This window comes from Phalangium opilio, unplaced genomic scaffold, assembly GCF_054372755.1.
Source record: "Phalangium opilio isolate 3A_F unplaced genomic scaffold, DU_Popi_V2 ptg000089l_1, whole genome shotgun sequence".
In the NCBI taxonomy this organism is placed as follows: Eukaryota; Metazoa; Arthropoda; class Arachnida; order Opiliones; family Phalangiidae; genus Phalangium; species Phalangium opilio.
This window is the reverse complement of record NW_028324194.1, coordinates 1,527,327-1,538,247: the sequence shown is the minus strand read 5'-3', so window position 1 is coordinate 1,538,247 and position 10,921 is coordinate 1,527,327.

The window sequence follows — 10,921 nt, the reverse complement described above, 5'->3', positions numbered from 1 at the left end:
TTGCGAGTCCCGGGGGGTTGTAAATGGTGTACCTGTCCAGCAGGTCATCTCCTCTCAGTACGCAAGTAAAAGCTTAGTTATCGAGCATGGATCCAAGCACCCGAAAACTTGGCGACCCATATATCATGTTTGACAGCTAAAGCCCGAATTTAAAATAAACGTGTGAGATCTGGAGCTATTTCAAAACTTATATGTCCTCAAAATAATTATATACTCGACAATTTTTATATATTTTTACAAAAGAACGTTACAAATCTCTAACCTTTGAATTACCCGCGAAATTTTAAACCCAGCAAAACTTCGAGATTGAGGAATTAGGATATAAAATTAGAGAATCGTTTCAACTTCTAAATTTAAAATATAAAATAAAGTTTTTATTTAATTGCGTAGGACTGTTACAACATGAAATATTTTATCACATGGGAATTTATAATTGTAAATAAAATAGTGCCACATTTTAAAAATGGGAATATAATAGTGTTACATTTTAAAAATGGGAACATAATAGTGTTACATTTGAAATATATAAATAAATTATTGTCATATTTTGAAAAATAGGATAAATTAGTTTTAATGTGCACTATATTATTCCTAGTTTTAAAATGTTATAAAACAACCTGAATCAGTGTTTTTGAAAAAAGTAAAAAAAACCATGTTCTGTTGTAACATTCCTATTTTGAAATGTGATAAAAAAACTTACTAGAAAAATAAAACAAAAACAAAACAAATAAAAATATGTGTCATTCATAAAATCGTCATTTTACATTTAAATTTAGTAAAATAAGTTCAAACAATTTCACAATAAACTAATCATTCTTGATTTTCTATTATGTAAGTTCATCTCTCAAAAGAGTGGGGTGGCGTAGCGGTTAGCGCTTTCGCCTCGCAGCAAGAGGAACCCTAGTTCGATCCCGGACTGAAGGGAAAAGGGTATATGTGAAATTGTGAACTAAACCAGGGGAATGATTTTGGCGCGAAATAAATTTTAAGTGGGGCAAGCGAGCGGAAGCAGTTGTTAGCCAATGAGGGAAGGTTTGAGAGAGAAGAGTGTGAATTTAGACAAATTATCCCTTACCTACTGTTGGTTTGTGAGAGAGCTGTAATATGATCCACTTATGGTCATTACATATATTTAATAGCTGTGTTACAAATCATGGAAACTCTCCAAAGTTAATATAAGACAAGTAACAATATGGTTGAAATAAAACCGAGATAAGATGTCGATTCAGGATAAACGGCAAATCAGTTATCTCGCGTGACTCTGTTAATTGCGGTGGAGAATGTTGGTTTTTTTTCATAATATCAGAAATCAACAACGAAAACTACTGTGCAACACACTTAAATTTATGCATGGAGCTGTTGAGATAATCGAACGCCTATCATAATTCCTAGCAATTATACAGATTCCACGGCTAATTATGCATTTTGTTCATATGTCAAGGAACCCTACAGAACCCTATTATTTTCATTTTTCACAATCCAAACCAAAAATGTGTTTCGGAATTTCGAGGTCTTTATTAGTTTTGTATCTATAAAGCTCTGTTTCATTTCGATATTCCAAGAGCATCTTTTGACATAAATATTTGAAATGGGTCTTTATATATTAATTAAACTATTAATATATAACCTAAACGTTGATTTAGATGTTGTTAGGTATAAAGAAGAGTTTTACTTAATGTCATTCCTTCGATTGATGTTTGTTTGTTGATCATAGTGAACTCAAAAGTAAACACTACAGGTCCGATATGAGATGAATTAAAATTAGAATTTATCATGTTCTCTGTGAAGAGGCACTAACGGTTTAGAGTGAACCCAAAGTTAAAAAACATTTTAATGAATTATTTTAGGTTGTTTAATAGAACCACATGTCATGACAACAAGATCACGGAGCGTCTGATTGTAATTTCTTTAACAATTCCTAGTTAAAATTCTTCTAGTGCGGTTAGAGATAGATCACCGTAGTATTCACAGAAGTAGGGTGAGGACTAGAAGTTAAACGGCTGTAGCAATGGCAATAGTACTCCTGTGCGAGTCCCGTTTTTTAGGGATCTAGTCGGGTATCGATTCCTAAAAAAGCTCTTATAGAATCTTGAGTCAAGTCTTCTAAATGCTACCGAGTCCTTGAGTCCTAAAGTCAGCTTCAGAACTAGGTTTCAAGGCCAGTGTCAAATCCTGGTAAATTGTTTCAAGTCCTAGTCGAGTTCTAATAAATTATTTGTATTTATACTATTAATATATTAATTTTACATAGTTCTATTGCAAAAAAAGGAATAATTTAAAATCTACTAAAAAAGTATATAACTTATAAAATAGTGAACATTAGGAAAACGTAGGACTGTACACAAGCTCGAGCCAGCTCGTGCTTGTGACGAGCGAGCCGAGTTCGAGCCGACACTTTGGCGGCTCGACTAATTAACGAGCGAGCTTTTATAAGGTCGAGCCGAGCCGATAGGCATCGAGCCACTAAAACTCGCGAGCCGGATAGCGAGCTTAGTCACTGAAATGGTGCTTTCCTTTTACTCCTCTCCATCAATAGCGTTCCGTTGTATTTTTACATGAAATAAAGCATGAGAAAATTTGCTGTCTCTCGCCTCTAACCGTGAACATATAACGATTTCTTTACTTTTTACCGAGCGTTCTCAGGTCTTAAGTTGGTAGTAGCAATTTTTGTTAAACATATTTGTTAACCGAGCCAGCTCGGCTCGTCTCGATCATTTTGAAGCCGAGCTTTTAAAAAGCTCGCTCAGCTCGGCTAGTGGACAGTCCTACGAAAACAACAGGCAAAACAGTAATTTTAACTTTCGGTTTGCTTAACAGCATTTCTGTGAACAAATATTTGTCCAATTACCTGTCTAATCTAAATTATAAATTGATAAAACCTCACTAGATGCCGCGCTCTGCTAAAATTTCCGGGTCACCGAATTCAAGGTAAATATTTTTGGACTTGCTAAGTCATAAGCCTCGAGTCCTTCTTGAGTCCAATAATATTAAGGATTTTTGAGGACTTGAAATAATTCTTAATTCCTAAAATTTTGATTCTCAAGTTTCGATCCAGTACTTGCCTTTAATCTAGTACTCGCACAGGCCTAGGCAATAGATCCTGGCACTAGTGAACTAGTTTTGGAGTGTTTGGAGACCTAGAGAATATTGATAGAGTTCCAAAATTTGTTACTTAGCCTAAAACGTTTATCGCCACCTCCTCTGTGCTGACGACCAGCCTCCATATTCCGCTTGGAGTGACCCATATTTTTGGAGATAAAAATTCATGTCGAGCGAGGAATTGGGTTTCCCAAAACTTCTAGTACTCATCCAACTTCTGGTATTCAAGCTGGCAAACTAACACTATTGTTGAGGTAAAACGAAAGGATAGTGTTTAGACGCCAACCTTGTTATGAATGAATGAATAATTATAGCTTCTGCAGTTTGCTTATCAATAAACAGCAATAATTACATATCTAGTTACAAAGGTTTATAGGTAGTCCTCCACTGGCCTCGGAGAGATAATATTTTGGTTTTCCAACTTGTTACCTCTCTGATCAAGTGAAGTATGTTACATTTTCCACATCTAATACCTTTTCTTTAGTTTCCTGGACCTCAGGGAATTAAGACTTGGATATTTGGCAGTGAGTGTCGTCTTGAAATGAATTATACAGCAAATCTGCATATAAGTATATTACGATAGTTAACGGAATTTCATGAAAAACGGAGTATTTAAAACCGCTCGCGAAGGTGCCATAAAAAACTGAAGGGTGAAAATTCATTTTTGTTCTATTAAAGTGACATCTATCGGAAAATATTTGGTTTACCCTAAAAAGTCGGAAATTGATTTCTTGCATCGTTGTAAAACTTATTCCCATTGAACAGAGCGATAATCACTGGAACTTTGAATTTGGTTGCATCTTGATACTCGCGGTTTTTAAAAATTAATTAAATGCAGTTCAACTACTTCAACTAAAATGGATGGAATAAAATTAAATTAGGTTACATTTTCGGAGAAAAGTTAAAAATTTAGAACTACTGGACCGTCCTTTAACTATACGTTAAACCAGGAGTTCATAATAACCCCCCTTCGGGGGGAAGTACGAAACCGGTTAAAAAGCCCGTAACCTCAAAGTTTCGCCGTAACGCTCAGCGGATTTATACACCGCTTAACTCCCAAAGAAATAGTACTCCAATTTTTAGCACCCACGCGCATTAACTTCCACACTTCTGCTTAAGCACTATTTTTATCTAGTGATTTTGGGAGCCAAAATGGCTCGCAACTGTCTGCGCGGTGGAAATTAAGCATTGGCTAAGAAGCTGGCTTTTTGATGGTTTCTAGTTTTCTACAAAAAAATTAAACGATGATCATTAATGTTTTGTTGTGAAATGTGCGAGTGAGAATTCCGTGGTTTGGACAAATTCATTCCCAGTATCTTTAGTATAAGAATTCCATCGAGTTTCTACGTCCACCATAGTCGCCATTTTTCTTAACGACGGAGATCCCAGCCAACGAAAGTTTTGAAACGAAAACCAAGGAGCATAGATACCACTACAATCTACTGTAAAGTTGTATGTCAATCAACAGGCTAGTCCTTTCTATGCGCAACGACAAAATCTTGTTGTTATCGATTTTTACCATTAGCTCTATGGTTAGTTCCGTAGTTTTCCCCAAAGGGGGTTATTATGAACTCCTGGTTACACTTACAAGACTAGGGTATCGGATGCTAGAAATGTGTGAAATCACATTCTCCTTTTATTTAACCGTGTTAAATTTATATTTTAACATCGTTTAAGTTATTAACGCTTTCGTAATATACGTCATTTATAATACAATGTTGTAAAAAGCTATTTATTAACTAATGCCAATATATTAGGAGCAAGAAATAGTGGAATACGCTATGATCCTGTTAAGAGAAACTAAAAAATATTTGGCCATGATGTATAATACCAGGTTAGTTTAATTTTTAAGTTGTAGTATTTAGTGCAAGCAAAAATATCATATTCTAATTATATATTTTTTGTACAGCATTCATCTTGAACCCGTTAACTACGAGTTTTTCCAGAACATGAACCCTAAAACTCCAAACTCACATGTAAGTTTTTCTAGTATATTATAATTCGTGACAGAGAACTTTATTTCCTATGACCAGTTTTCAAACTTCTCAAAGGGAGTATCTGTTTGTGTTCATTGCTTCTCCGAGTCCTAAAGCGTTGGTGATATGCAGGGATAATTTGTACTGGATTTACATGCGCAAGTCGAGAGAGTAGTAGTAAATACCTCTAAATGCTATGGGATCAGTTCAATTCTGTTCCATCAATATCGCAGTTCAGGTTTAATTAAGTTCTTTAAACAACACAAAAGCCGGGAGTGTGGCGCACTCCTGTAAACCAAGCTTCTGGGCGGCATAGTTTGAGGGAATACGACACATGTAGGCGATCCTACCCTATAGGTGCCGACTTTCCCGTGTCCGCCGAAGGTGACTTACCCAAATTGCACCTTCCGTCACCTCCCAAGTAAACTTCATTTCCTTCCCTGTTTACACATATACGACCTAGCGGCCCCCGTCAGTGTTGGGCCGCGTAGGGTCTCGCTCTCCACCTATTCTTCCTCGAGTACAAAGCCTCACGGCTATACGCTCTAAGTGTGGGTAGTAGGAAAAAAAAACAACACAAAGGTTGGTCTTGCTTGTTTTGTAGTTTACTCTTTATCAAATAGTAAAATACGACTGAAACTAAGCAGTAAAATTTTGTTTGAACATGAACGGCATTTCTAGAGTTAAACCAAGAAACAATTAATATAATGTGTTAAAAACATGTTATGTCCGGGTATAAATGTGTTTGGATCATGTGGTTTCTTCTATTAATGACACTCGCTAAGCAACCAGCCGGGAAGAATTTCCGGTCTATGTAGACAGTAAAAATTAAATAGTGTTTGCACCTTTTGATATTTTTTCATATTTAGGAAGAACGTTTTTTTAAACTATGAAAATCTCTAAAACGATTTCTAATTTGAAATTAATCATAAACCTAAACTTTTACTGGTCTAGGATATGACGTTTTGGCAGGCTTAATGACTAGGGGTTTGCGGACCCAACGTTTAGAATAATTCAACCAAACGACTTGCATAACGGTCACTTAGTGTTACCATTGGTTTATAACGTATATTCCATAAGTATGACACTACCTGTACTTTTTTGTGTTAGAGACTTACTGAGAGCTAGTTCGAAAGCGGCGCGAGAACCGACTATACTTGGTTTTGCAGTCTATCTTCCTAACCGACATCACTTCATTACAAGCTCACAGTTAGCAGTGACAAACTTATGGGAGATATCTTATGATCTTATGGTGTAACTGTTATCTTTCAAATTCAGTAACGAATTGTGAGTGTGCATAAAGAATAAACATAAGAGCGAACGAACAGACTTCTATATACAGGGTGGCTTCGGTATTTGTGGCCAATAGCTTCTATGGGATAGTATTATTCCACTGAAAATAGTATGTTTCCTACCATATTGTGTTGCAGGATTGATAACGTGAATAATAGATATGTAATGCAATAGACTGCTATAATCGAAATAATGTTTAACGTATTGCCTACAGCTTAAAGGGAGGGTGAAGTAGAAAATCAAGTGATTTTTTATCGATTTTTCTACTAAATATAAGACCAGTCTGCATAGTCAAACATCCAGGAATTACTTCCGAATGATTTTAAAATTCAAATTAGGTTCCGATTTTAAGGATAATTTTAAAGAAGGTCCTCCGGCCAATCGCGTAACGTCCTGCCCTTTTATTAACAAAATTCTCGTGGCATGTTACGTGTTGAATGAAATTTATCACGATAAAATTCGCGCGCGACGTGATAATCATGGCGCGAGACATGGAGCGTGCCACGAGAAATTTGTTAATAAAAAGGCAAGGCGTTACGCGATTGGCCGGAGGACCTTCTTTAAAACTATCCTTCAAATCTAAACCTAATTTGAATTTTAAAATCATTCGGAAGTATTTCCTGAATGTTTGACTATGCAGACTGGTTTTATAGTTAGTAGAAAAATCGATAAAAAATCACTTGATTTTCTACTTCACCCTCCCTTTAAACTGTAGGCAATACGTTAAACATTATTTCGATTACAGCAGTCTATTGCATTACATATCTATTATTCACGTTATCAATCCTGCAACACAATATGGTAGGAAACATACTATTTTCAGTGGAATAATACTATCCCATAGAAGCTATTGGCCACAAATACCGAAGCCACCCTGTATAAGATGTTGAGGCTATTCATCCATTATAAATTATCCCTCCATTACATCAAAAGCGATAGGATAAGTATGGAGAGTCTGCTCGCCGGATAAAATTTCCACATAGAAAAAATTGCTTATTTTGATGTTTAGGTCTTGAATAAATCAGTTATAGAATACTATCTCTTAGAATTTAAAAAATATTTGAATTTCAGAAAGTGGACTTTTTTATAACGCCATTTGAATTGTCACTATTGCCTAAATTGTACCCTTGGTGTCCCAGTCACGTATATGGCAGTAGCGACACCTACTTCTTTTCCAGAACACCTGAGAAGATTGTGAAAACTACATCTGAAGTCATCACTTTTCAAGCATCGGTAAAACACTTTATGCAGCATCTACCCTTAAATAAAGTCGTTCAAAACATTTATAACACTTCATCTAAGGCAAATAGAAGTACCAGCAAGTGAGGCTGTAAGGAAAGGGTGTGCTACGTATGACTCTCGTTGTCCCTCAGCTAAAGGAAAAAAATATTTCTGGCCCTTGTGGTATACTAGGTGAAAACTTGCGGATGAATACCGAGTAGACATGCCAACGGGAATACCTTTCCAAGGTTGGGACTACAAAAACTATCAATACATACAATCAGAAATATTCTATCAACCAATATGCCTGAACATTCCATCAGTTTTCATCGAAGAGAGTAAAATTATAACGTACATATTAAAGTAGAGGTCTGTTTGGTCGACCAAAAAAGACTAGGAAGAAAGACCTGGAGTACGTCTTAAAGGGTGCACCATGTAACAGGATTTCCCGAAATAACAACCGCGATTCTGAAAAAAGAGCGGTTTTAAGCAAAAATACTAAATTGGAAATAGCGGCTGATGTTTGGGGAAACAGTTGTTGAAAAATTATTATTCTTACAGTTTACCTTCTCTATTTTGTATAAAAAAAACCATAACCGATCAAGTACAACCCAGCCTAACCTTTACTGTCAAGTACAAACAAACCTAAGCTTACCTATCAAGTACAACCCAGCCTAACCTTTACTGTCAAGTACAAACGAACCTAAGCTTACCTATCAAGTACAAACGAACCTAAGCTTACCTATCAAGTACAAACGAACCTAAGCTTACCTATCAAGTACAAACGAACCTAAGCTTACCTTTCAAGTACATCTAAAACTTACCTAATTAACCTTACCAGACTTAATATTCCTTTAGCTCAAATAAAGGCCCGTTCACATTACCCAACTTTAGTCAGCTGACAAACCCGATCTGACCAGTCAGGCCAGATTGTCAGGCAATATGAACGTTTCACCCAACCGTACTATTGTCAGGTTCAAGCTCGGATTTTAATCGGGTAGGTAGGCGATTGGAGTCGGGCCGACTAAAGTCAGAGAGGGAGCCAACCAATCACAATAAGCCTTGGCTATTACGTCATGGGACACGTGCTGGTTTTCTTTCAGCTCGAGAGAGAGAACCGAGAGTATCGGCCATTTTTTAATTTTATAATTAAAATGATTTCGGGCCTTGGCCATTTTTTAACATGGGATAAAGTTTTGATGGTTGTTCCTCATTGAATATTATCAGAAGTAATATAGTAGGGAAGTTTTCTATATTACTTCTGATATTATTGACCTTTATTATGTTCTGAACTGCAGAAATTTAGTGGGAAAAGCTTTTGATGCTCGTAAAGTAGTCGAATTTTTTCGAGAATATGAGTTTGTACATTTATAATCCAAAACAAATCACTCCTATTATTATGTACCGCTTTGTACACCCTCTTGTGTTTCAAAGGTAGTCGGCCCGACTGGTTGGGTGGTGTGAACGAGTGACCTGACTAGACTAAATTGGGTGACAAGTCGGCCTGACAAGTCTATGATTTGTCAGCTGACTAAAGTTGGGTAATGTGAACGAGCCTTTAACACAAATTACACCATCATAAACGACTATTTCTTTTTAGCCACATCGTAGTATACGATAGGCTCTTAGTTTGACCCGAGCCGTAGTAGTTGTAGTAGTTGTCGGGGTTGTCGCTTTCGTTACCGTTAGATTTTAGCTTAAAAGGAATTCGATAGTACCCCACTCATAGGGGGAGCTGAGCTCGGTTAGAGATTTTATTTTAATTAAAATTCTTTTTGGGATTCGAACACGGGTCGCTCACGCAGTAGTAACACACCACTGTACCACGATGGCTAGACAAAAGCGGCTAGTTTTATTCCTCTAATTTATCTCTAAAGGCTCGGGAATGAAGGAGGGCTCTATTTATAAGTGGGGTCGGATACTTCTAAAATTGTGTGTTTTGGTCTTCATATTTCTTTTCTTTTTATTTATGTACTCATTAAGGCCCAGCCCTTGGGCCATCTTGTTAAATCCCGGTTTAGGGAACCACGGTAATGAGAACCACTATTATGGGGTGCGCTCATATGATTATTCCCCATCTTAAGTACTATGCTGCCCACCAGGGAAAGCCTTCATTCCCCTAAGTTCCCCACTTTCTTTATTTCAATTTCTCTTTCGCAAACTACATTTTTAATGTCGATAATTAGCGCATGTCGATAAGGTAATGGATTAAATAGCGCTATTTTTTCTGAACTTCTTAAGGTTTCAATAGGGTTGTAAGTCGGAAAATTTTCCGGAAAATGACCGAGCTATATTTTTCCGGAAAATTTTCCGTATTTTTCCGCTACCGGTTTCTCAATTATAATGTTAAAACTTTAAAATTTTTCAATTGCCTTTCTTTTCAAAACATTCATTATTTTGTTTTCGGTGAATTCGGAGGGGGAAAAATTGTTTGTTAACCCTGTTTAAAGTCACAAATTATGGAAAAATCAACCACTAATATTTGGCGGTACTTTAATAAATCTACTAAAGATGGCAAAATAACTGGAGAATGTATATATTGTAAACAATGTTATGCAAATAACGCAACGTGGATGAAACGCCACTTTTCATCTGGTATGCGCAAAAAGTGTTCCCTATCTGTATTGAAAAGTTTTAAAATTAACTGCACGAAAAATGAGTCATCTCATGATATGCAACTACATTTGGTAAGTCAGCGAGGTGTAATTAGTCAAATTCGTAATTCAATTATATAAAAAGGCTGCAGTTTCTATTTTAAAATGTATCTATTATATTAATTTCGAACTCAGGACAACAAAACTGAAGAAGCTATCGAAATATCTTCAAAAGTTTGATAAATTGACTCAAAGCTCACTTAATGGCTAGTTTTATATTTTTCCGATTAGCGGAAAATTTTCCTCATCGCGGAAAAGTTTCCGGAAAATTTTCCGCGTTTTATTTTTCCGGAAAATTTACAACACTAGGTTTCAATAATGATTCCATCTGTTTTGATTGTAACATCGTTAATCTGGATGATACCGAGCTACATCTATGAACCGAAGATGACTCATACCAATAACAGGAAGGCATTCAAATCCTTCTCATACTCGATTTGCGACACTAGTTGGAGATTTTTGTGCTTCTTTTTCTCCGAACGTTAGTATTTGTTTCATGAGAGCCATAAGCGTTAAGGTACGTCCGCACTAGGCGTAAATTTTCGCTCGCCACGCTACGTACGCTACGCTCGCCACGCACGCCGAGAAAAACCACTGTCCGCACTTGGCAAATTTTCGCGCCAACCGCGCTGGGCGAAGGAAGCGTAGAGAGAAAAAATGTTCGCCAAGTTGAACTTT